At 39.8% G+C, this 26,848-nt stretch overlaps 1 protein-coding gene and 1 pseudogene across 4 annotated transcripts in view; both read left to right on the forward strand.

Annotated features, from left to right (window-relative positions):
• PAK6 (p21 (RAC1) activated kinase 6) overlaps positions 1-26,848 on the forward strand; it is a 131,439-nt gene that overhangs the window by 40,042 nt on the left and 64,549 nt on the right. Inside the window, exon 1 of one of the 4 annotated variants that reach the window (XM_075193087.1) lies at positions 8,114-8,197. The exons of 2 other annotated variants lie outside the window; for them this stretch is intronic. The gene's annotated coding sequence lies outside the window, so the exon portion shown is untranslated. Of the gene's footprint in view, positions 1-8,113; positions 8,198-22,305; positions 22,415-26,848 lie in introns of those variants that run through there. One more of the 4 variants, XM_075193086.1, reaches the window with a different exon arrangement.
• LOC142109458 (5S ribosomal RNA) lies at positions 1,669-1,787 on the forward strand (annotated as a pseudogene).

The raw sequence follows: 26,848 nt of genomic DNA on the forward strand, positions 1-26,848 counted from the left end.
CAATTTCTGGGATCAAATCATGGACAGAAAATCTTTCTCAATATCTAGATCATTTTCATCTTTAAGACACGACACAAGTATTACAAACCTTAAAAGATATCACATGACAATCGAATTACTGGCTGGTCACAAGTGACATTACGTCTCTGTATATGGTCATCGATCATTCACAAGGACTGGCCAGTATCAATTATCATCTCACGAATGACCTTAGCATTAAACCAGAGCAAACTGAATTTATCATTGAAGGTATTAATTTCATACTTATACATAATTACTTATGATTTCAGGAGCAATTTTACCTGCAAGTTAGGGGCACGGCTATAGGGACCAGGTTCGCTCCAAGCTACGACAATCTTTTCATGAGCAAATGGGAGGATGAGGCGATATGGTCGGACTATGGCTTTGGAGCGAAATTGGTCCTCTGGTGCCATTATATAGATGATATTTTCTTCATTTGGAGAGGAGACGAGTCATCTCTTCTCACTTTCATAACTCACATTAATAATAACCCCTATCAAATTAAAATTTGTTACGAAATACAGCAGATCCGAGGCTGACTTCCTTGATTTATCCATATATATATATATATATATATATATATATATATATATATATATATATATATATATATATGTTTGTACACACACAAGACAATAAACTGGAAACCAATACATGCTACAAACAGGTAGATGTCTATCTACAGCTACATCTTGTCGATAAGCAATCATCATCTACAATGGCTGATGAATATTCCATAAGGCCAGTTGATTAGAGTCAGAAGTAATTGCTCAGATATAAACAACTGTAGTCACAATTTGAACAGGAATGTTATAATAAAGCTGCTCTGAAGTCAGCTTATGCAGAAGTTGAACAATTAGATAGGCAAGATCTATTAAAATATAGTGAGAAACTGATGGACACTGAAGTAGGTTCAAAAGCCTACTTCATTACAAATTCTAAAAAAATCTGCAAAGCAAATCAGGAATATTATCAAGAAACATTAGGAGATCTTTTTGCAGGACAAAGACCTTAGAACCATTTTGCCTTCACAACCCAGTATCATTTTTAGGAAGGCAACTGACCTGAGAAATATTTTGGTCAAAAATCACATTAAAACTAAACCCAGATTAATATTCAGACAACATTGACCACGATGAAGGAACGGACAGGTTTTTACTATTGTGGCCGTTGTTCAGGATGTGTATCCACGAACCGAAAAAGCACCAAACCAAACCTATTACAGAATTTAAGTCTTATCAAACACAACACATTTACCCAATTAAAGGGACTTTTACCTATGACACTAAGGATGTGATCTACATCCTACAATGTTCTTGTAATCTGCAATATGTGGGTCGGACGATCAGACCCCTGAAAACTCGGATAGGGGATCACATCTGTAATATTAAGAATGGACTAGACACACACAGTGCATCACATCATTTCAAGCATCACCACAATAGATATCCATCATCTTTGCAGTTCCTGGCCATCCTAAAAGTTAACAGAAATTGGAGGAGAGGAGATTTTATTAAAACTATTAATATAATTGAGACCAGGTGGATCTATAAGTTTAAGACCCTGGTTCCAGAGGATCTTAACATAGATTTTGAAATACAAAGCTGTATTTAGTACCATTTCATCCTGAAAAGGTCCATACCTGACGTTTACGGTCATACCACCTTGGAGTAAGCCCAAACCCATCAGAACTTGGAAGCGAAACCAGGCTGGGCTAGGTGAGTTCTGGAGTCAAGAGACTCTGGGAATACCTAGTACTGTATACTACTAGGTTATGCCATTAGGGATGGTATCTTAGAATGGGCGCATCTTTTGGACAGCAATCCTCCTCATGGCACTGTTTTTTGCAGTTTATTTTTACAACCCCTCTAGATGGTTATCATTTACCATAGGTTATAATATATTAGACAGTTGTATCGTCTCTAGCCTCATGAGATACACTAGTTCAATTGCTTTATTCATTTGCATTTCCCTATTAGTTTTACCTTGATTATCCCTTTAATATAATATGTAGCAGACTTCTAAATATTAACGCTGTAAATGACACTTATAATGGGCAGAATTGTGGGTTAGACTTTCCCTTTTTTATCCATATACTAATTCTATATCTATGTGTATATTTAGATCTATCACATTTTGATTGTTGTTAATACACACAAGCATCGATTGATTATTTTGTCTGATAATTCTTGTCATGTAATCTCATGCAGAGCTTATATCATGTAGTTCTACTGACATACAATCTGCAGAGGACCGTTCAACAAAGCTAATTATTTCCTATTTGAATGATGGACAGATTATTAAAGGACTACCTGTCAATCAACCAATGGGCTATTTAAACCAATACAAGCAGGACCAATAAAATTCCCATTGAAAAATTCACAGCAGTGACAAAACGCATTTGGTTACCGCCTTTACCACGCCTCCTCTTCGTCTGCCTACAGGAAGTGACGTGTGCCTTCTGGAGTGGAACGCACGCTGACCATGTTTTCCGATACAGTCAACAGGAGCGTGTCCTCTTATCTACCTACAAGCCCGCCAATGATTCCCTTCTCTTTTCGTGATTCTTTGCGCCAACAGCATATATTACATCCCGTATTGTGAACTGGTTCCATCTATATAATAGACCGATTGGGCACATATTCTGCAACTCACATTATGCTGCCTGAACATCATTTGGGACTCTTTGAGCTGTACCTACTGATCAACCCATCGGGACGGTATATGTATATGTTTTTATCTGCATTGTGTTTTCTCTATTGAGCCTATTGTATTTATTTTAATCAGTAATTAAATTGATCTATAGTTCTATCTTACTAGTCAATTGCACCCATTCTGCACACTGTCACTGCAGACAGAGCATTCATGCCAGAAACAGCACCCAGCCCTTCTCGCACACTGATCCTCGTTGAACACCCCAGAGACATCTTTTCCTGTGGTCGATTGCTTGGAGCCTGGAAATCCACCAGCCATTCCCTAAAAGGGGGATGAGCATTTGCCTGACAATGACAGCCATCGCTCTATTTCCTTACAACCACATGACATAGTTGGGTTTACTGCATTTCTTTATCGGAGTGCCTTGTCGTAATACCACCAAGATAACCCCCCATAGTCCCTGCATGCCACTGAAATGGTATGTATATATTTAAATAAGGACAAGCATTCTTGGCTAATACTTGTAGTTGTCACAAATGCCTGCAGTCAATTCCCAAAAGTCTTTGGCACTTGATTCTTAGTCCATTCTTCCCCCTATGTTCACTCAACTTGTCTGATTTTGTGATAAAGGGGTAAATTTATCAAGCTGTGGGTTTTCAGTGCATTAGAAAAGTGGAGATGTTGCCTATAGCAAGCAATCAGATTCTAGCTGTCATTTTGTACAATGTACTAAATAAATAAGTACTATAATCTGATTGGTTGCTATAGGCAACATCTTTTCAAACCCATTGGAAGCTTGCAGCTTGATAAATTTGCCTCCAAGTCTTTAAACAATGGAAACCAGGTGACAATATCTATATACAAATCTAGTGGGTGGTGGAGCTAAGCACACTTTAGCTAAAATAGTTTTGGTGCTGTTAGATAAGGGAATGGGAGGTAATCCCTCCTCAAAATATAACCAACAGCTATAGAGGAAACCCCTTGTGCACCTAGTTAGACAGCGATACTGTGTTTATTGTCTTTAAAACTTTATAATTTTTTCTAGTTTGTTAATAATGGAGAACACATCATGCTAGAAAGGCTGGAAAACAAAGAACAAGGAGAGCATTAAATATTAAAACCTTTAATTCACACTTTTTATACATACACATAAATATATATGTATATAATACTAGTGCTGTTAAAAGTATATTGCCAGCTGAAAGTTAACGTGATTATCAGACACTTGTGTGCACAGGAAATCTCAAATGAGATCCAGATAAATAGGTCGGAAAACAGATAATCGATAAATGAATATATCAAGTGGAGATATAAATTATGAGCTAAATGCCAAACTTCATGTCAAAACCTATATATGTGACCATACAAATAAAATAAATAACAACATCAAATAAAACCATTATGTCTTATCTTGGCATACTAACACGGTCTCCTTATAATATTCGCCTGGAACCTGTTCTCTCAAGCAAACCTCTTCTTTTTTTTTTTTTTTAAACACATTACTGACTACAGGTGCAACTAAGCCAGATTCTAACCATGCAGCCACCGCTTGGCAAGTGTATTTGGGAGATAGTCACTTCTACTACACTTTGTTGCAATTGTGGTGCCTGTGGCCCTGCCCTTAATACTGAAACTAAATCTAGCTTAAATGCCCTGCTTGATGCTTCACCTATAAATTTCACTCCTAACAATGCAGCACCTATTTGACCCTCCATACACTGTCCTGTTGTCACTCCCCACTCCTTAACCTTATTTGACCACTTACGCCCCTTCTTGTGAGCCTCCGTCTTCTGTGTTATTCAAGCAGCGTATTAAATGGAACTCTCAGGTGACACCTAACTAATTGCATCTTGTTTACATCAAAAACCATCTCCATTGTTTCCCCATGAATGTTGGCCAGAGTCACTTGCACCATGTGATGATCCTGCTGAAGGGGACCATAAGCCAGCTGTTACTTGGAGCTGCTGTAGTCCCACTCCCATTTTCACTCTCTCAACATACCAACTTTGTTTCCTATGTGAGTTGAAGTAGGAACTTAAGTCTTGGCCATCACTGGAGACTTCCTCACCTGTGAAGAAAGACAGCCAACAACAATGTGCCAATTGCAATTGCATATTACTTAGCTCTCTTTCCCTCTTCACACTTACTACTCACATTCTCTTTTGCAGACCCGAAAGTTCACCTGCTGGCAATCAGGGTCTTAATGCCTCAGGGCTTCATCTTGTTGGTGGCCTGGCCGGTATTCTTAAGCTGTCATTACACCCCAGACAAGTAGTTGCAACCTCCTTAAATAACCTTTATTTTTCCCCTGCTTGCTCTCTCCTTGCTCTTTCATCCCCCCTGCTTCAGTTCCTGTAGCCACCCCCCCTGCTTCATCTCCTTTAGCCATCCCCTGATGAATACCACACCTCCTGGGGAACAGTCATGAAAGCAACCACTGTGGACATTTTCTGTGAATCCCCACTTTCACTGCATCTAAAACTCCTGTAGGAATCCCCCTGATTCAGCTTCTGTAGCTCCCCCCTGCTTTAGCTACTGTAGCCATCCATCCACCCTGCTTCAGCTCCTGTAGGCATCCCCCTGCTTCAGCTCCTGTAGCCATCCATCCCCCCTGCTTTAGCTCCTGTAGCCATGTAAGGGGTGCTAAGGGAGACAGAGCCACACAGACTACAATCACCTTCCCTACATCCCAGTTGCTCACCCGATCCCGAGGGAACACTATGGACCACACTGCTCGGTCTACAACAACAAATCGGAGGCCAAACTCAACGTCCACTCCATCCAGTACATCTGCGTTCACTGAACTTGGCCTTGGGTACCATATCACGAGGGCCGATGTGAGATCCTTCAACCGTTTCGGTGTCCCTTATTCTCAAAAGGTTCCTCCTCTACTGTCACCTAGGGAAGAAACGGAAATTAGGACCCCGTGCCTATCAGGAAGGAATGTCCGAGGCTACAACAAGGGGCAGAGACACCCACTCTAGCCCGCTTGTCAACATCTCATTTTACTCTAGGCCTAGGCGCGGAACTACGAATACTCGGAACTGTGAAAGGTCCCGCCCAAGTACTCTGCTCACAAATAGGTGAGGGCTGATCAGAAGTATGGATAACAAACAGCTATACTCACCGAACAAGTCCAACTTCTGATCCCTGCTCCCTCACTTTTCTCCGTCACCTGTAACGACAAACACAAAACACAGCCTCCCACCTACACTACCCGTGAGACTATAATGTATCACCCACCAGCTGCCACTAGCTAAACAGACACCTCTGAACCTAAAACTTCTAATGAACTGGAAGTGCAACTCTGCTAGTCACTGTGTGTGGTGTGCTACCTAAGCCCCCTCCTTTCTAAAGGGAGCACCAGCCAGTACTCCCCTTCTACTCTGAGGACTATACCCTAAACCCCAAACCCAGGACTTACCAAGGAGACGGTCTCCTCACTAGGGGGCACTTACAAAGTCCCAAGGACCAGTTGTGAATGCTAGACTGGGACCCGCTGGTACAACACGCCACCGGGTGAGGCACCCCCTCCTGGAACTGTCAGTGTTCACTGCTGGAACTCAGGCCATCCACGCCCAACCCCGCGGTAACACCGCCTGAGCGGGAAACGTCAAGCGAACCTACTGGAACTCAGAGTCAGGCTCCCAAGTGGAACTGACGGCAAAACCACCGGAACTCAAGAGGGGCATGCTGCACTGCCAATGGGGTACTTGATCACTGTATCAGGAACCTTGTGTAACCCCAGGGACCTACGGTGTATTGTGCAGCTAAACCCCCTGGTCCCACACAGGCACAGAAAACACAAGGTAGCAGTGAAGGAAACAAAAGCCTACCTTTAATGGGGGCCTGATGTCTTAAACCTAAAATGAGACACACAGAACACAACCACAAAACAACACACACTGTACACCACCAATGTGAGACAACACACAATACTTTATCACTACACTTACTTTAATAACACGATCCTAATGCCTGAAATAACTATACCACATGGGCTCTATGCCTGGATCGCCTAACACCACAGGCCTTAGTCTTGACTTGAAATGCTCCAAAGAACAACAAGAATTCTCTACCAAGGCCCTAGAAGCCCTAGGGCCTTGCACCCAGACTAACTAATGGACCTTGTGCCCCCTCTCCAACTATGGGGCCTAGTGCCCAGAAAAACCCTGCCTATACCTAACTGGCCAGGGCCTTATGCCCACTATGGTGCCACAGGCCTAATGCCTGGTTTCCGCACGGGCCTAGTGCCCAGTGTAAGGAAGAAAGAAAACTTTATTACAGGTGTATGGTTAGAGATGTGGGTGCGGGCCCAGGTGAGGAGTTGCCCAATAGGGCCCTACCGTCCTCTGATGTTTTCAGGGGTCTTCTCCAAGAGTCCCCCAATCTGCCGCCGTCCTCAAGTCTTTGCCGCCATTCCCCCGCCGTCCTCAATGCTCCGCCGCCGTCTTCTGGACTTGATCCCGGCGAGTCTTCAGGAGGCAGAGTTGCTCTCAGCCCTAACAAGGGCTCTCTGTCTCCGCTGTCTGTCTGTTGGCTTCTTTCTTCTTTGCTGTCTCCTTTCTTCTTTCTGTCTTTCTCGACCCCGCGATGTCCGTTCTCCTCGATCTCCGTGGCCGACTGAACAACATGGTGCAGGTCACGGAGGCTTAAATAGCCGCCGACGCCATATGAAGTCACCATGATGTTGCGTGACGCCTCAGCGAGCTCTGATTGGTTTTCCGTGGCGCCAAAATTCAAGTGACTGATCGGGGAGCCCTGATTAGCTCCCTGTCCCGGTTGTTCCTGATGGCGCCGCCGGACAGTCCGGACGTGCACCGAGAGACCCCTTGGATGCATCGCATCCAGGTAAGTCCCTCACAGCCATCCATCCCCTTTGCTTCAGCTCCTGTAGCCATCCCCCCCCTGCTTCAGCTCCTGTAGCCATCCATCTCTTCTGCTCCAGGTCCTGTGGCAATCCCCCTTCCCCCCACAGCATTAGGTTCCAGGAAGAAAAGTGACCATTTAAAGCTAGATTTTATTATGTAATTATATTTGCAGTGATCTGTTACTTTTTTTAATATCAAATTTTTTTTTTTAATTCCTCTGAAATAATTCACATGTAGAATTTATATATAATATACATTTATGGTTACCAGACCAATCATACAACTCTGGATGCATTTATATAAGTTCATACGCATGCAACATGCTTCAGAGCTAATTGCAGTGTAGTCTGTGGAATTCATAATTGTGTGGCTTTAAATATATTGCATAAATATAAATAAATATATGGTTTTTTTTTATTAACCCTTTGTTTGTCTTAATTAACAACAGATATTTACCAAATATCCTAGCCTGAAATAAGATGTATTCCCTTTACCTTTAAGAAAGTAAGCATAGCAGATTCCCACCTGCAGGGTATAAGGTTATGTCAGTTGCTCCCTCTCACAGACATGCCAGAGCTTGCAGTCAAGTTCAACAAACTACATACTAGACTTCACAACAACTTGTGAATCAACTGAGAGCTTATTTTCAGGTGAGCACAATGACAGCGGCTATTGTGACCAAGTTTAACGGCACAGTTAATCAGCTTAGATTTGGGAGGATGTACAGGGATATCTCATCTTACACCTCTGTGTATCAAAGGGAGCCTAGGTTGTGGTTTAAAGTCAAAACTGTTTAGTTTATAGAAGCAGTGTTTAATGTGTGCACTTAGCACATGCATGAAAGATTACCATATTGACTACAACAACATGGGACAGGTTTAACTGTTTCCTAACTATAGTAGACAAACATTTTACAGAACCTAGGTAACTCAAGCTGGTGTCTCATTTATATTGTATTTATAACAATGCTGTATAGTGCTATATTAATGACAAATTCCTCAATAAGAAAATATAAAGTATATTTTTTTAATAATATTAGTGTATTCATGTGATTGTTACACTAGAGTTTTATGAAAAAGGCAATGGGGTATATTTACTAAACTGCGGGTTTGAAAAAGTGGAGATGTTGCCTATAGCAGCCAATCCGATTCTAGCTGTCATTTTGTAGAATGTACTAAATAAATGAAAACTAGAATCTGATTGGATGCTATAGGCAACATCTCCACTTTTTCAAATCCGCAGTTTAAGTAAATATACCCCAATATGTCTTTATTGTTCCTGATACACTTTGTTTTCTTTACTTTGTTGGGAAACTATATATGGATCCCTTCTCAAAATTTAGGAAGCATAGACTGTACCTAGTCAGAGGCTGACATACTCATGTTAACGCAATTTAAGGTGGGTCACTAAAGTCAGAGCTGTCAAACTGACCCATTTCCCCCTAATGACATATGTCTGCTGCTGAACTTCTTGCTTTAACCTGCGGTTACTTAATTAACTGAGAGAAAACAAACATTTTACATCAATTAATGACCATCAAAACATGGTTAATTCACTCAGATAGTCAGTGCTAAGTTCAGGAGCAAACAAATAATATCACCCAGTGGCTCAGACTGAATTTTATGCTAAACCATTATGCACTACTAACTAAAAATCCAATTAAGATTTAGTATCTTTTTTTTCATTTTATTATTTTATTTATTTTATTATTTCACAGTTTCTAATATAGTAAATTTTTTGAGATTGCAAAATAATGGTGCACTGTGTTGCATTGTTTTGTTTCAATGAATGGCCTTAATTCTGGCTAATAAAATTCTGTAGATGCGCATACTGGTAAAGTAGGGGTACGGTTTCATACAAAAATGTATGCAATTTTACGCAGTATTCTTAGAAAATAATGACTTCAAGCCTATCCAATGTCTTATCTCAGGACATTATTTTCTGCTGTGTCTTAGAGAAACTGAATATATCCTTATATTTGTCTACACATTGGAGATAACAATATGTGCTAACATACTCTACAAACAAACGCTAATTGATTTGTCATTATCTTATGTGATATTAACTACATTATGTTGCTGAGCCTTGTGACAGAAAACCTATCCATCCAGAAAGTTGAATAAATTACTTTTTTAATGATTTGCATTTAAAGGGCTATACGAAAATATTTAATTACCATATCAATATGAACATTCGTACATTATGTAATAAAAGACAGATTGAAAATGTCTGGAATGTCCGCGACGGAAAGCTCCGCTCATTTTTCTGTCGTATGGGGTGCAAGGGAAAATGAGCAGAGACTTGTACCGTAATTGGCAGTAATGTGCGCGGTGCGAAGTCCGCGCATCACATCACCGGCAATTAAATCTCCCATTTGCGTGGTTTTATTAGAGATGAGCGGGCTCGGTTTCCCAAAAACCGAGCCCACCCGAAATTAGGGGATCCAAGTACCGAGCCGAGTCGGCCTGGGACTTTCGCGCTTTTTCGGATTACAAAATGAGGCAAAACGTCATTGTGATGTCATCGGATCTCCGAGCTTTGGAATCTGTAAATACCGCCCTCCACGGCGATCTAGCACCATTTGAGAGAGGGATACAGAAGGGGTAGGATAGAGTGAGAGCAGATGGGCAGGCAAACGTACAGAAGTGAAAGAGGAGGGTGGTAGCAGTGTTCAACAAAGTTCTATTGCTAATTGTCATTGGTGAAATTGCAGGCTTTTTGTTAGAATTTGCACCAATAAGTGTAGGGTGTTATATACACCCAAAGAGAAGAGCTGCGTTGCTATTTTTGTTATTGCTGAAATACTAATATAAAAGTCCTTGCAGGCTTTATTTCTGAATTTGCACCAATAAGTGTAGGGTGTTATATACACCCAAAGAGAAGAGCTCCATTTCTGAATTTGTCAATGCTGAAAAACAAATATTATACAAGTCCTTGCAGGCTTTTTTTTCGGAATTTGCACCAATAAGTGTAGGGTGTTATATACACCCAAAGAGAAGAGCTCCATTGCTGAATTTGTCAATACTGAAATACAAATATATTATACAAGTCCTTGCAGGCTTTATTTCTAAATTTGCACCAATAAGTGTAGGGTGTTATCCAAATGGATTCACAGCAGTACAGAGAAGAGCAGGAGAAGCAAGCAGCTGCTGACACCAGTCCGGATGATAGTAATCACTATACGTCATCTGGTAAAGCCTATGTAAAAGTACATAGTCTTTTTAAGCCAGGGAAAAAAACATAAAACAAAACTTCTTTTACCGTGGTGAAGAAAAAAAGAGCTGTAATCCATGAAAAGTTATCTGCCGGGAAAAAAAAAATTGCCATCATGGCATTCTACACACGCAGTGGCAAAGAAAGAATGAGGCCTTCGTCTTTCTCTATGAGTGCGAGATCTAAAATTGTTACTGAGGCTTCTTCTTGTAAGGTCACTCATGACCAAGCAAGACCAAGTAATTCGGACTCCAAAAGTGGTGCACAAATACTGTTACGTGTAAAAGCCAAGCTGGAAGAAAACAGTGAGGCATTAGAGGAAAATGTAAGCTCAGATTCAGAAATGACACCAATCCCTGAGGAGAGTCCATGCACGAGTGCTATGTGTAATCGTGACCATTTAGATAGTGTATCCATAAAGAAGGCCCCTTTCAGTATTTCTGATGATGTGTAGCTGGTGATACACAAATTGAGGATGCCACTTTGGAATTGGAACAGGATGAGGGGGATATTTGTGTAGCCGACGAGGGCGCTAATGAGGATGTTGATGAGGATGATGTTGTTTGTGTAAGTCCTGCACCAGTGGAAGCAGTTCTGGCATGTGATAAGAAGAAGGCCATTGTCATGCCTGGACATAAGACCAAAAAAGCCACTTCTTATGTGTGGAATTATTTCTACCCAAATCCTGACAACAGTTGTCTAGCCATTTGTAGTGTATGTAAAGCCACAGTCAGTCGAGGGAGGGACCTTAACCATCTAGGAACCTCATCAATGTTACGCCATTTGAAGCAAGTTCCTGGCAAGGTGTTGGGAAAATCTGAAAATTCTGGTAAAAAAATAACAACAAGCAGTCCATCATCAGCTAGGACCCTTCTCTCACCTACATCCCGACGCCTGCAATCTACACCCACAACACCATCCTCATCAATATCCTCAGTAGCGATCAGAGTTAGTCCTAGCGATCGGAGTTAGCGACTATGCTCGTATTAGATCTGCGTCCAATATCCACTATTAATGCAGCTGGTTTTAGATAATTATTTGAGGTCTTGTGTCCCCGTTACCAAATTCCATCACAACACCATTTCAGTAGAAAAGCTATTCCTCACCTCTACCAGAAGGTTCGTAAAAATGTTATTATTGGGCTGCACACTGTAACTGTACACTTAACCACAGATATGTGGATAAGTGGAACTGGGCAAACTAAAGATTATATGACTGTAACAGCCCACTGGGTTGGTGATTCGCCTTCACCAGCAGGAACAGCAGCAGCATGTACCCAAGTACGCCACATTTGTCAGAGGCAGGCTTCTATGTGTATCACTGGCTTCACTAAGAGACATACAGCTGATAATCTGTTACAAAAACTAAGGGATGTCATTGCAACATTGCTTATCCCGCTTGGACTCTCCTCGGGATATGTCATTTCTGATAATGCTACCAATATTGTGAGAGCATTACAGCTGGGTGATGCTCACACAATATTGCTCACACAATAAACTTGGTGGTGCAGAGCTTTTTAAAAAATGACAGGGACGTGCAGGAGATGCTGTCAGTGGCCCGTAAAATATCTGGACATTGCCGGCATTCGGCAACAGGGTGTTGAAGCTGAAGCAAGTGGTGGTGACAAGGTGGAATTCCACCCTGTATATGCTTCTGCGGATGGAGGAACAGCAAAAAGCCATCCACACTTACTCCACAAGCCATTACATTGGGAAAGGAGGAGGGGGGGGTGTATTTTAGTCAAGCGCAGTTGTTCTGCATGGTGCTGAAACCATTTAAAGTAGTCACCTGTGAAGTGAGTAGAGACACTGCAAGCTTGAGTCAAGTTATTCCATTAATCAGACCTTTGGAAAAGCAGCTTGAGAAACTGAAGGATGAGATTAAACAAAGCAATTCCGCTAAGTATGTCGGACTTGTAGATCAAGTACTTTATTCGCTTCGCCAGGATCCAAGAGTTATCAAAATCTTGAAATCGGATCACTACATTTTGGCGACTATGCTTGATCCTAGGTTTTAGAGCTATGTCTTCTCTTTGTTTCCAACTGACCAGAACTGAAGAGATGCAAGGAGCTGCTGGTGAGCAAGATGACAGCTCAAGTGTTACGTGACAGGACGGCGTCTCCTCCTTCAGTTTCTTACTCAACTGCTGCTAGGGAAAAACTTAGCTTTCCAAAGAGACTCAGGGATGATGCAGATGACTGCACCAAATGTTGACGTCTGGTCTAAAGTAATTGACCAAAAAACGTGAAACCTCTGCCGTAACTCCACCTGATCCTACTATCAACATCCAAAGGATGGTGGAGGATTATTTTCACTACAGCATAGAAATGGACACATCCGACAGTCCCTTTACATACTGGGAGGAAAAAAAGGGAATTTGGAGACCCATGTACCAACTCGCTTTGCACTGCCTAAGCTGCCCACCCTCCAGTGTGTACTCAGAAAGTGTTTTTAGCACAGCCGGGAACGTTGTAAGTGATCGGAGTAGGAGGCTACTTCCTCAAAATGTGGAAAAGATGATGTTCATAAAAATGAACTTCAAGTTTCACGAGGAAGGCCTTTCATGCCAATTAGTTCAAAATACTGAGACTTCTGTAACGGTGGATTCCAGCGGTGATTAATTAGTAATGTGAGAGGATGATGTACACACTGATAAGGGTGAGGATGAGGCTGAGAATGATGATAACAACATCTTGCCACAGTAGAGTTAATTAACAGCACTGTTACCTTAGGTGACTTAAGGCCATTGTTACCTTGTTTTGTGGGGTCCCAAACAAACCAAGCACTTCAGCCACAAGGAGTGGCACTTTTGTGGCTGAAGTGCTTGGTTTGTTAAAGTGTGCATGTCCTTTTTAAGATCCAACATAAGGGTGGGTGGGAAGGCCCAAGGACAATTCCATCTTACACATTTTTCATTTCAGCTACTGCTTTTTGCCAATGTTACCTACATGTGCTATATATTCTTGTGTGCTTAGCAAAAATCTTAGACACCCATTGATGATGCAGATGACTCAGCACAACATTTTGACATTTTGTGCTACATGAAAAAACAGTCAGAATTTAACTTATGTGCAAAACAGAAAACTAATTTGCACCCCTTGCATTGTAACATGGTTTTGTCCAGGAGACTTAAATAAGGAACTTCTTAATTTAAGATCCTTAATGAATCAGGCCCCCTGGTCTTGTCTACTGTGAAAGTATTGACCAGAATTAGTGACACCTGTGCTGTAACTCCACCTGTTCCTACTATCAACTATCAACATCCAAAGAATGGTGGAGGATTATTTTACATTTTTTTGAACCGTATAAAGACAACGTTGCTTGCAGAAGTAATGTAAGCATGGATATCTAAATAGACGTGTATATGTATTACCTTCTACTTTGCTGCTGGTTCAGCAAGTGTTTGTAATATGCACTTTACATCCAAGGTACCTAACTAGGTTATAATATTGTGGGAATTGGGGTTGATTTAAAGCTCACTGATGAACTTGCTTTTTGCTGGGAATTACAATGGCTCTTTTTAGTGCATTGTCTGGTACCCTGGATTGGTGTGTGTCTGATAAAAGCACGCATCCCTGGGGGATATCAGCGCTCGTTGCCATGTATTAGCTGTAGAATTACATCACTTATCCAAGAAACACGTGGAGCGATCAAATTAACCATAACTGGTTTCATGATCCAAGGACAATTCCATCTTGCCCCACTTTTTTTTTCTGCCACTGCTGTTTGCCAATGTGTCCTACATGTCGTAGGAACTGCCATGTGTTTGAGTCATTGCTCTGTCGTTTACCATCCAGCCAGATCGCTGCAGTTTTTGTCCAAAAGTATATGAAAATAATATTGTGACCTGTGAGGTGGTCAAAATTGACTGCAAATGACTTGAAATTAGTGTTATTGAGGTTTATAATAATGTAGGATCAAAAAAAGAGCAAAATTATGTGATTTTAGCATATTTTAGCAATTTTCCAAAAAAATGCAGATCCAAAACCAAAACACACGAGGGTGGTTTGCCAAAACCAAAACACGAAGCTAATCCAGATTCAAAACCACTTCACAGGGGTCAGGGAGTATCTCTAGTTTTTATGCATATTTTACTTTCGACCACTTTTTTCATACACTGCCATCATCATTTTTTTATAGTGTCATCAAATTCCGTAGTGCTTTACAATTGGGTACAAACATAGTAATAAAACAATACTGGGTAATACAGACAGACAGAGAGAGGTAAGAAGCTTTTAATCTATATTTTAATAATATATTGAAAAATGACTGTTTCAAAATAATATGTTGTAAGATTCTTATTGCCAAAGAATCCTTGTTGTAATGGGTGTATTTTTCATGTGTCTGGGAACTTGGGGAGTTGTGCTAAATGCGTACACAGCAAGTTATCTTCTAATATTGCCTAATATTGCCAAACATGCAAATGTGCAATACACCAATGTAAGTAAACAACCCTTACAGGCTGAATGGAGGATCCCACCGTATTGATTCTTATGCTTTATGTACATGTCTTTTCATCTAAGCATATCAGCTGAATAAGAATATACCAAAATTGTATATTTCCTGATACATTTGTTGTGTTTTGGTACATGCTTCCTTTTTCAAATTCTTTTCTTTTCTGCTTCTTTAACAATGCTACACAGTGCATCCCTAGACTTGTATAGTAGATAATGGTTGGTGCTGGGTTATTAAAGAGAGTGGTTACCTTGAGTAGAATCATTACATCAGCATGGCTAATAGTATGGCTTCTGACAAATCACAACTGATATCAAACATTGCTGTGCCTGTCGCATCTGGATTCATGAAAACGCCACATAAACCAGAGCTAGAGTGAAATGTAAAATTAGGCAGGGCCCAGTCGGTTAGAAGGGGCATTTAAGTCATGAAGCATATTCTGGTAGGCCTATTGCTATGACACTTGGGGGTCTATTTATGACCCTTCGTTTTTTTCACTTGATACTTTTCAATCCTTATCTCCTTGATAAGGATTGAAAAGTAACGGCTATATATTAAAAAACTTCTCAGGGACAGCAGTGCCGATAGACTGCTGTCCCTGAGAAGTGACTCACCTGATCATCGCAGTCTTTTCTCAAGTTTAAAGGCTGCGGTGATCTTCTCTTTTTTTTTTCTCTTTTTTTTTCCTTTTTTGTTAGTGCGCATGCACCGACTGAAAAGTTGGTGCATGCGCACTAGCATACTGGACGGCAAACTGCAGGATGATTGACAGGGAGGGATCACATGATCCCTCCACACATGCGCTGTCCAGCTCTGCTCTTCAGAGCAGAGCTGGACAGCGCGAAAGTTTTCAAATATGTTAATGTACGCCAGCTTCAGATGGCGCCAGCTTCAGATGGCGTACATTAACATGTAAAAAAAGAGAAAAGTTTCTCTAAATAGACTTTCATACATAGCGGTTCTGAGCACTTCCCATACACTGTTATGGGGAGTGCTCAGAAAAACGATAGCAAATGCAAAGCAGCAGATATCTGAGATATCTGCTGCGATGCTTCAATAATACATAGCAATTTCACGGTAAACACCCGAAAACTGTTGTTTTCGGGTGTTTAACACAGGAAAAATCCTTGATAAATAGACCCCTTGGTGCCTTGGCTTTTCAAATAGCAGAGACCAAAATATTTTTTTATGAAGATTCTTAAATATTTATATCTTAGAAAACCATTATTGTGATAAAGTACTTTCTTTAAAAAAACAAATGTTTTGCTAAAAAAAAAATTAGGTCTCTGACATGATTTGTTGAAGGGATATAACTTGGTAAAAAGAAAATAAGTAGTCTACAATCTTTTTGTCATAGTTTGTCCACTTCCCTTGGACTCTATAATGGTGAATGCAGTTGAACAACTCCTGGCATTGCACCTCTGCCTCTGCTCCTCTGTTCAGTTACTCTGATGTTAATTAGAGCAGAAATATACCTCAGATGGGTATTATCAGAATGCAAGGGACATATACATAAATTTTCATAACAACTCTTCGTGTACTATTTCTCTTCATCTCTATTCAGTCCTGCATTTGCTCTCCATTGCCCCTACTGTTGATGTATATGCAGTTGAAGTGGTCTGGTATAAAGTAGCATACCATACCATTGCTTCTCCCACTGCTTTGATTGTAAAACTATCACATTCCATTAACTTACATTTCCTTTGCATTTTCCATACTGCCACTACTAAATTTCCATTCCTCTACTTCCAAATTTCCACTTTGACCACTGTGTTTATGTCCCCTCAGTCCCACGTATGAATATCCCAAGCCCCATCTTAATCATGTCTGAGGTGCATTTCTGATCTGTTTCTGTAAATGGAATGGAACACAGACAGATGGCAGGTCAAACTGCTGATAATTGCAAATATTCAGAGTGAAGAAATATCAAAGTAAGCAGAATCTTTGCCCATCAAATTTAAATGAGAAAACAATAAAACATGTTTTACAGTATTACCAAATGAAAAAAATGCTTTATTGCAATAATAAAGCATTTTTGTCCATTAATTTTATTCTGCTATTGCTATCCTGAAATGTGGCTGCTATCCTTGTTAAATAGGTTTGCTCATGGTTTAATAAATAGAGCCCATAGTGCAGGGTTTCCCAAACCCAGTCCTCAGGGCTCCCTAACAGTGCATGTTTCCATATCTCCTTGCTGGAGCACAGGTGTATTCATTACTGACTGACACATTGTAACAGATCCACAGGTGGTCCTAATTATGTCACATGTGATCCGGAAAACCTGCACTGTCGGGGAGCCCTGAGGACTGGGTTTGGGAAACCCTGCCATAGTGTATCAATAGATCAGTGCAGGGAAAACAATAAAATATATGAATAAGAAATATCAACAAACCACTGCACATGAATAGTGTTGTCTCAAGAATTAATCAGTGATTTTCCAGCAAGTGATGATAATCCAATCTCAATAAAATATAAAAAAAAAATGAAGTGAAATACTTTAGAATGGATATATGTTGCTTAATACTATTTGATCCTTATTTCTGATGAGACGCTGAAAGATGATTACTCTGCAAAGTCTGTAAAATACATTCTATTTACCCTTGGGCAGATGAAAGTGGCTTGTGTACACACCGGAAAATACAGTCTCTGAATTGCGAAAGTATATTAAGCAGGCCACACCCTGACTGATTCTGTCACTTGGACTCGGTGCTAAGCAACAGGGTTTTTATCCAATTTGATCTCCCACATAGGTGGACAAATGTATGAGATCTGGTCATTCTGCAAATGGACCAATTGTCCAGAACTTCTCTAGTTTCACTGGTGCCTGTTACACATGCCACTGCGCACACATGCCAATAGCTTTTGTCTTGCAATCCCATTTACTAACATGCCCAGTAACAAGCCAATGTATTTAAATTTTATTATTTTTGTGGCATCAGGGTTCTTGTGGGGCCACTCGCACTGCGATATTGGGCCAATTGCCAGTATTGCAGCATGCGTTCAGCTACATACTCTGTGTTATGTAAACATACATTTGGAGGTCTGTCTAGCTAACACTGTTAATGGCTACAGTAATATCAGTTTCATGGCAGATTTCTGAATTGTGTTGGGCATGATGGGGGCCCATGACTGGACAATGGTTAAACGGTCGCCTGCCTGTAGAGAAGAGTTCTTTGTAGAAAATCAAGAAAAAGGTTAAAACTGTTTGAAGGAGAGATGGCCTGAAATGAATCTGTTCTTTATTTGTGAGGACATCCATCTGATCTATTACACCTGGGAGATATTTGTTTGCTCACAAACTTAATACTCACTTTTCCTTAATTAACTTGGGCTCATGTACTTAATATTGTATCATTGATGTAAACTTATTTTGTACATGAATTATTCAAGCCCAGGTTGATGTGTCTGCCATTCCTTGCTGCCAAGGAATACTGGGATAACCAATGCTTTTGTTTAGAGGTCAAATGCATTATTTCTCACTGGGGAGATTAATTTAGAATAGTGTAGGTTTACATGTTAACTGTTGCTTTCCCTTGGCTGCATGGAGGGAACTGTACATTTGCTCAATGATTTTATTAGATTTTAGGATTAGTTACATGAAGGTGAGTCACGTAGAACTGGTAAAACATGTCTACACAAAATTCCAGATCCCTGTTCTTTCTCCTTGTAAAGTAAGAAAGACCTGAGTCATTTTTGAGGCGAGCTCACTCTATGAGGAGTCAGCATTTCATCTAGTCATCAAACTGGGTCATCCAAATCTATTGTTAAAACTGAATTCCGTAGTGTTAATGTGAGTCATGGGATGATGTGACACAGAGGTAAAATATCCTGCAGGATGGATTAAATGGGATCAGTAGAGCCATTAATCAGTCTCATTAGATTATTAAAGTTCTATACAAGGTGCAAACGAAAATTTGTGATTTTGGCACCAGTAGAAATCACGTGTCCCATTCACTTGTTCATTTTCATACTTGCTGCAAAGGAATGTGACCTTGTGAAGTTTGGATGTCATTTATATTCAAAGTATCCCTTAAACGATCAGATTTCTTTGCAGCTCTAACACTAGACACGACTGCTGGGAAGGCATTTTCTTGAAATTGCCATAGAAAGACAGTACTGAGAATACTGGTCTTGATTAATCCATATTTTTATTCCAACATTTATGCATTGTTTTACACTTTATCAAGCTTAAAATCAACCGCAGAATATACACATACTATAGTACAAAAGTGCCTAATCACAGATAGAGCAATGTTGTTCTCCTTTAATACATTAAAGTGCCACCAGCCATTAAAATGGATAAAATAGCTGATTTCTCCATAAAAACGCAAAATGTATGGAGGGTTTATGCCAGGAGAAATTGCCATAACACTTAACTTTCTTAACGCAGACCACATAGCTTAATATGGGGACTGCGAAGTTCTGTAATGCATCAAGCTTTGAAAAGCTTTGCATATCGCAGCAAGGTGACACCATCTCAGGATAGTGTTACCTGTCATTTTCTATGGGATCCAGCAGAAGTCTCACCGGCTTCTCAGGATCCTCCACCCATGGAAGCGCTATGCGCATAGCACTTCCTCCATTCACCGGCAGCACTAGGCTACTGGTAAATAGGGAAAATAGTTTGAGCTTGAGGGGTACTTAGCTGGGGCTACCAGAGTAGCCAGTGCTGCTTAAATATGCATTACTGCGATTTTGTAGCTATGCATATTGATTGATGCCGCATGATTTTAATAAATAGACGCCTATCGCTTTAAGATAAGTGAAACATCTAAGAACAAATAATCTTACTAAAAAGCAAACATTTGTTTACAATTTAATGTATACACTGTTGCCATACTATTGCCCATTAATAATAGTTAATATAGATTTCAATATTAAACTTACAACATACAAAAATATAGTTGTTTACCAAAAATATTGTCTATATATATATATATACTGTCCCATATACTATTAATATTTATCCACTGATGCTGATATCAAATATGGTTATAGTAATAAGATGCCAGCAAAATGTTTTTGTTTCCATATGGTAAAAATATATATATATATTCTTTAAATTACACACGTTCTCTTACCATTCAGGGAAGAAACATAAAAGTAAGAACTTATGGGAGAATTTGGTAACCTGGCTTTTTTGAAACCCCTGCACATCATGATTTTGTTCAGCGGGCTGGAGGTAGAAAAGTCAAATATCCGGCTATATGTGATGGTCTCAACCCCCCTAAATTGCATGTGGATTAGCCCAAAATAAAAAACATCCTGTGATGAATGAGAAACCTTATTTCTAAAAAATGTTGGATAATATTTTTCTTCTGTATATTATACTGTGAAATAGGGTAACCTTTGCTATTGAATATAGTGGTCAGTTATTATCACCTACTGAGTAGATTTTTACACCACCTAGTAAATGATGGCAATTGACCACTATTTTCAGCATCACTCCTTTGCTTCCTCCAGGGGCGTTTTATAGCAGAACCTCATTAATGTAACATAATGACTGTAAATACAAAGTTGTGATATTTGATATAAATTAAGCCCTTTATTGACATGAGTATTTGAATTAAATATATTTTTATGTTGTCAATTACGTTTCTGTATGGGTTTATATTTGATGCAATGCACAATGCAGTTTTTATTCATGTGATTGGTTGTGATTAATCTTATGAATGAACTTTGACTGTGACGGAAATTTGCACTACATTGCAACTAAATATTGCATATCTAGCAAGCTTCATTGAATACAATTAGGTATAGATCTTAATCTGCACACTTAGCCCTTACCAGTGTAACCTGTTTCAGATTTCTTGAATAAAAAACTAGATGCAGTTTTAAAGTGTTAGTTTATTGGTCTTCAGGCATTCTCCTACAACTGTTACTAAATACAGTGCTTTATCTCTCTTGTGTGCCTTTCAGCCATGTATTTATATAATCGGGTAGCATTTATTGTCATTAGTCTGAGATGTGACGCAGCTCTGCTTTGCTTTTTGCACAAGATATAATTATGACCAGTGAACAGCTTTGTGCCTTATACCAGGGCAACACAAATAAATATCTTCGCCTGCCTGATGTAAAGACATGGCTGAAAAATAGAGACTGAAACTATTTCATTTAATTTAGGCATATGTTATTTAGTATATACAACCTGCATTTGTCTTCATTTTGACATCTATTAATGAGTTGGACACAAGTCTAATACTTACTAGGCATAGTTAAGTTACCATGCAAATATCATTCACATTCATGTGCACCCCGAATACCCCTCCAACCACACCCCGAGACGAACAGCCACGCAAAGTGGCCATCCAAAGCCAAACATATAGAAGGAATATGCTGCAAGGCCCTACATAGATAAATAGGTAAAGCCTTAGTTTAATCTCTTTACAACTTTATAGAGTAAGGGTACATACACCATGTCACTGGTGATTTAATATTCACCCATGGTTGTGAACACATTGTGAGCTCCTGTCAAATCCCGGATATAGGGCCAAATCTAGGATAATTATACAGCCAGACCCGAGTCTTTAAAGGTAGAAGATTTTGTATAAGGTAGGTGATATCTGTCTCCCAGAGTGTAGCTTTTTGGATAAATTGTGATCAGACTGATTTATACATAACAAATAAATACAATCTTGCTTTCATGAATTCAACCACAAATAGGGAACAGAGCTTTGGTAAATATTATTATAATTAATTCTCCTATAGATTGGCTGCATGCAAACATTTGAAAAATTCAGTTAAATGTACAATGGGTCTTCAAATGAATGTTTATGTATCAATTCGAAAGAAGTTTATTGAGAACTCAAAGTGGGATCCACAACTGATCTGTGTCTTTTCTGTTTTAAAGCTAGAGATCTTAATCTATAAATCAATTTTTCCTTAACCCTATTAACTACCAGGTTATGTAGTAAAGCAAAGATCAGTCTTCTTTACACTGATAAGCACTAGAACTGTGCATAGCCAGTCAGACAACTCCTAACCTCTTATACCTGTGTCAGATATGCCCCACCCTGTAATCAAACTCCCAGCAAGGTAAAAGGGAAAAAAAAAAAAAAACCACACACACATTGTACAAACATGTTAGGTTTCCTCTCCCCACCCCACTCTCCCGCGCTCTCTCCTTGCCTGTCCCAACTTTCCCTTACAGTGAGTGGATTATTTCATGCCAGCCATCAGGCACTTCCTACAGTCTCCAAGTAAGTGGCCTCTTCTCTTTCTAACCTGGCAAGCTTGTCTTTAAAATATGTTCCCTTCAGACTGTTCAGTGTGTGGGATATGTAAAAGGGACATATTACTGAACTGTACAGCACACAGAGGCTGCTGAGTCTACTAAATACGGCAATCAGAGCTTTATTTGGATGAATAATTTGAGTGGTTCACTACAGGTCCTGAGTTCTGCGATTAGGGGCAGGCAGAGAGACACTGCACGGGCTATATGTCTTATATGTCTTTCTTATATGTTTTCAGCACTAAAACGTTAGTCTCAGGTATATTCAGTCCTTGTGATATTCTGCAAAGTGATGATACACATGAATGTAAAAGAAAAAGCAAATATAATTCTTAAATAAGAAAGTCCCAATTATCTCAAATGTATAAAATTTCAATGGCATCTAGCCCTCAGTCTTGAATTTCTCATACTTACTAAACTAGTTTAAAGATAGTATCTCATTGCAATCACTTTAGGGCATTTGGTCTAGAAACCTGACCTGATATTTTAATGATATGGATGCCGTAAATATAGCATCCACAACCTCAATGTTGATGTGATGTATTCGTGCTAGCACATGCATCTGCCCTACCTAAAACCATATCAATTGACGTGTACATGTGTTTTTAGTCAGACAAATGCGGGCCATATAATGTTAATCTTGTACTGCAGTCACAGTGTCACATATACACTGATGGTAACTTGTTAGTGGTAGCCTGCCTTCGTTTCTTGTTAGTAGTCGCTAATAGGTCAGTATATTGTATGTGGTGGCATGTTGGCAGAAATTAGTGGTGGTAGTAGTGTAATGGTTTCCAACCTGCTTACATTCCCTACCCTGGCATTACCTAATCGGAATACGTATTATTTCATTTGTGGATAAATGATAAATGATCTGCTTAGTATTATGCCTCACTTTTAACGTTGGGCTGCAAGTAATAATATGTTGAAATAAGAAGTGTTTTTATACCCTAGTGTAGAGAGAATGTGTGTGTGTGTGTGTGTATATATATACAGTGCTTTTTTTGTAAAAAAAAAAAAAAAAAGGTGCCGGAACTCACGTCTTATTAATCTTTTATGAAAAAAAATAAAAAATTATATATATATATATATAACTCCTACCTCCTCCTGGTTGGCTGGCAAGGCTGCAGTCCAGATGACTGATGGAGTAAACGCAGGATATCTAGAGGGGAGGCCCCATATGTTAATTTAATAAAACAAACATAACAACTGGACATCACTCACCTGTTACACACTGACATGTCCCCTGCTGCGGCTGCCTACCAACTTTTCTCACATATGGCCGCTAGCTATTCTCACCCCTATTCTGCACCCTGGTTTTTTTTGTGGCCCTCTCTTTCCACCTCCCTCCTTTTTCTGTAGCCCTCTTTCTGCTCCCCTTCTTTATTCTGTAGCCCCCTTTCTGCTCCCCTTCTTTATTCTGTAGCCCCCTTTCTGCTCCCCCTTTATTCTGTAGCCCTCTTTCTGCTTCCCCTTTATTCTGTAGCCTTCTTTCTGCTCCCCTTCTTTATTCTGTAGCCCCCTTTCTGCTCCCCCTCTATTCTGTAGCCTTCCTTCTGCTCCCCCTTTATTCTGTAGCCCTCTTTCTGCTTCCCCTTTCTTCTGTAGCCTTCTTTCTGCTCCCCCTCTATTCTGTAGCCTTCCTTCTGCTCCCCCTTTCTTCTGTAGCCCTCTTTCTGCTTCCCCTTTCTTCTGTAGCATTCTTTCTGCTCCCCCTCTATTCTGTAGCCTTCTTTCTGCTCGCCCTTTGTTTTTCTGTAGCCCTCTTCTACTTTCGCCCCTTCCCGCTTTCTGTAGTCAGTATTACTTACCTTCTTTGCATACTTCTTTTCACTCTTCTTAGTTCGATCGCTGCTCCTCCCGCTGCCCTGCTTCCGGCCGACGGAAGCAGGACACACACACACACACAGATGCGGTGCTGCACTGTAGCAGCACCGCAGAGAAAAAAAAAAGTTTTAAAAAAAAGGTGCCGGAACGCCGTTCCCAGCGTTCAATGGGAAAAAAAGCACTATATATATATATATATATATATATATATATATATATATATTTATTTAATGAATGTGCATAGAGAGAGTCTAATAAGAGAATTGAATTGGGAATGGCGCTCTGAGATGCAATGAAGAATATACTTGGACTGCTGCCTGAAGATCCTAGTCCAGAGGGATGTTTCCCCTCCTTCACCAATAAACATATGTAGTAAAAGGCAATACAGGTCTGGTGCTGCCGCTATTCTCCACTACGCATACATAATGTACTGACACAAATGAGTTGAAAAGATGGCTATCTGTGTGTCCACAGGTCATGTTTACATACTAAACAAGCTTTTTCATGTCACACTTCTTGCATATCCACCGGGTGTTTGTAAATAGGTAATATACCCAGATTTGCCAAGGTACAAGTCCCTCTAATTTATTGGCTCATAGGTCTTTGTGGATTAAAATGTATAAATGGTACTTCACTATGCATGTCTTCATCCTTTGCACATAAGTTAAATACTGACTGTTTTTCATGTAGCACACAAATACTTGATAGTTTATTTGTACACTGAAATTTAAAGTTGATATTTGTGTGCTACATGAAAAAACAGTCAGTATTTAACTTATGTGCAAAACAGAATACTAATTTTCACCCCTTGCAATGTAACATGGTTTTGTCCAGGAGACTTAAATAAGAAACTTGAAATTTAAGTTCCTTAATTAATCAGTCCAAGATGTGAATACATCTCTATTAATATACTAAAAAATGTAGCACGTGAGACACTGCGGAATGTATACAATAGAGCTAGAAATAATCAGGAGACAGCATTATGAAGGAAATTGTACAATTATTTAATTTAACACAGTGTATTGCTTCATATTTTATCTAGCCAGATTGGACCTGCTCTACCAAGGAGTAACTTCCTATGGGCTAATAACTTCTCTCTCCCTGTTATACACTCATTCACTAAAACAGAGATGCACACAGAGGTGAATATTGCCTATTTCTAAAAGCACGGTATGGTGTACTTTGCAAACATTGATAGATTTACACCTATTTATCGTAACTGCATCAGAAACAAATATTCAGATATGCTTTCGGCCATATTTGACTTATAGAATAGATGTGTTGATAATGCCACTGTTTCAACCACTTATTTTTTCCTGGGTACATCCATTATTTTTTGTAGTTTGAGCATGTATATCAGCCACAACATTAAAACCACTGAGAAGTGACTTGAATATACATTGCTCATCATCATCATCATCATTAACAATTATTTCTATAGCGCCAGCAAGTTCCGTAGCACTTTAGAATTGGGGACAAACCGTAACAAACAATACTGGGTAAAACAGAGAGATAAGAGGGCCCTGTCCACAAGCTTACAATCTATATGTCAATGGGAGTCAGATACATGAGGTTAAATCTGCATACTGCATATTGGTCCAGTCAGAATGCAAAGGATAAAAAGTGATTTGTATGCTATGTGATCCAGTCACAAAGCAATGTTGGTCTGGGGTCAGAGGGTTGTTGTCTTGTGTGAATTGTATAAAGGGTAGTAATAGGATAGCCTAGTGAGTTTAAGAGAGTGGTTGAGGAATATTATAAGCTTGCCTGAAGAGGTGGGTTTTCAGAGAACGCTTAAAAGTTTGTACACCAGAGGAAAGTCTTATTGTGCGAGGGAGGGAATTTCAGAGTGGGTGCAGCTCGAAAAAGTCCTGTAATTGGGAATGGGAGGATTTAATGAGAGTGGATGAGAGACGCAGAGCGGAGTTGACTAGTTTGGAGATATTTTGAGACAAGTGAGGAGACGTATGTTAGTGCTGTTTTGTTGATGGCCTTGTATGTTAGAAGAATTTTATATTGGATTCGGTAAAAAACAGGCAACCAACGTAGAGACTGACAGAGTGGCTTAGCAGAGGAATAACGATTTTCAAGGAAAATCAGTATGGCAACTGTGTGAAAAATAGATTGTAGGGGTTTGAGTCTGTTTAGGGGAAGACCAGTAAAAAGGGAATTGCAATAGTCAATGCGGGAGATGAGTGCATGAATTAACGTTTTTACAGTGTCTTGTGTAAGGTGTGCGTATTCTGGAAATGTTATTTTTTTATTTAGATGTATCTAACATGATTTAGAGATAGCGTAGATGTGGAAAACAAAGCATAGTTTTGAGTCAAGGATCACACCTAGGCAGTGAGCTTGCGGGGTGGGATTTATGGTCATGTTATCAACAGAAATAGAAATGTCAGGTATGCTTCTGTTGGCGGGTAGAATATTATTAACTCTGTATTTGAAAGTTTGAGTTTGAGTTGGCGAGAGGACACCTAGGATGAAATGAAAGACAGTCAGTAACGTGGGATATCACAGATGGCCAGAGATCAGTAGAGGACAGATAAATGTGTGTATCATCCGCATAGTGATGATG

The sequence above is a fragment of the Mixophyes fleayi genome, chromosome 12 (genome assembly GCF_038048845.1).
Source record: "Mixophyes fleayi isolate aMixFle1 chromosome 12, aMixFle1.hap1, whole genome shotgun sequence".
NCBI classification, from domain to species: domain Eukaryota; kingdom Metazoa; phylum Chordata; class Amphibia; order Anura; family Limnodynastidae; genus Mixophyes; species Mixophyes fleayi.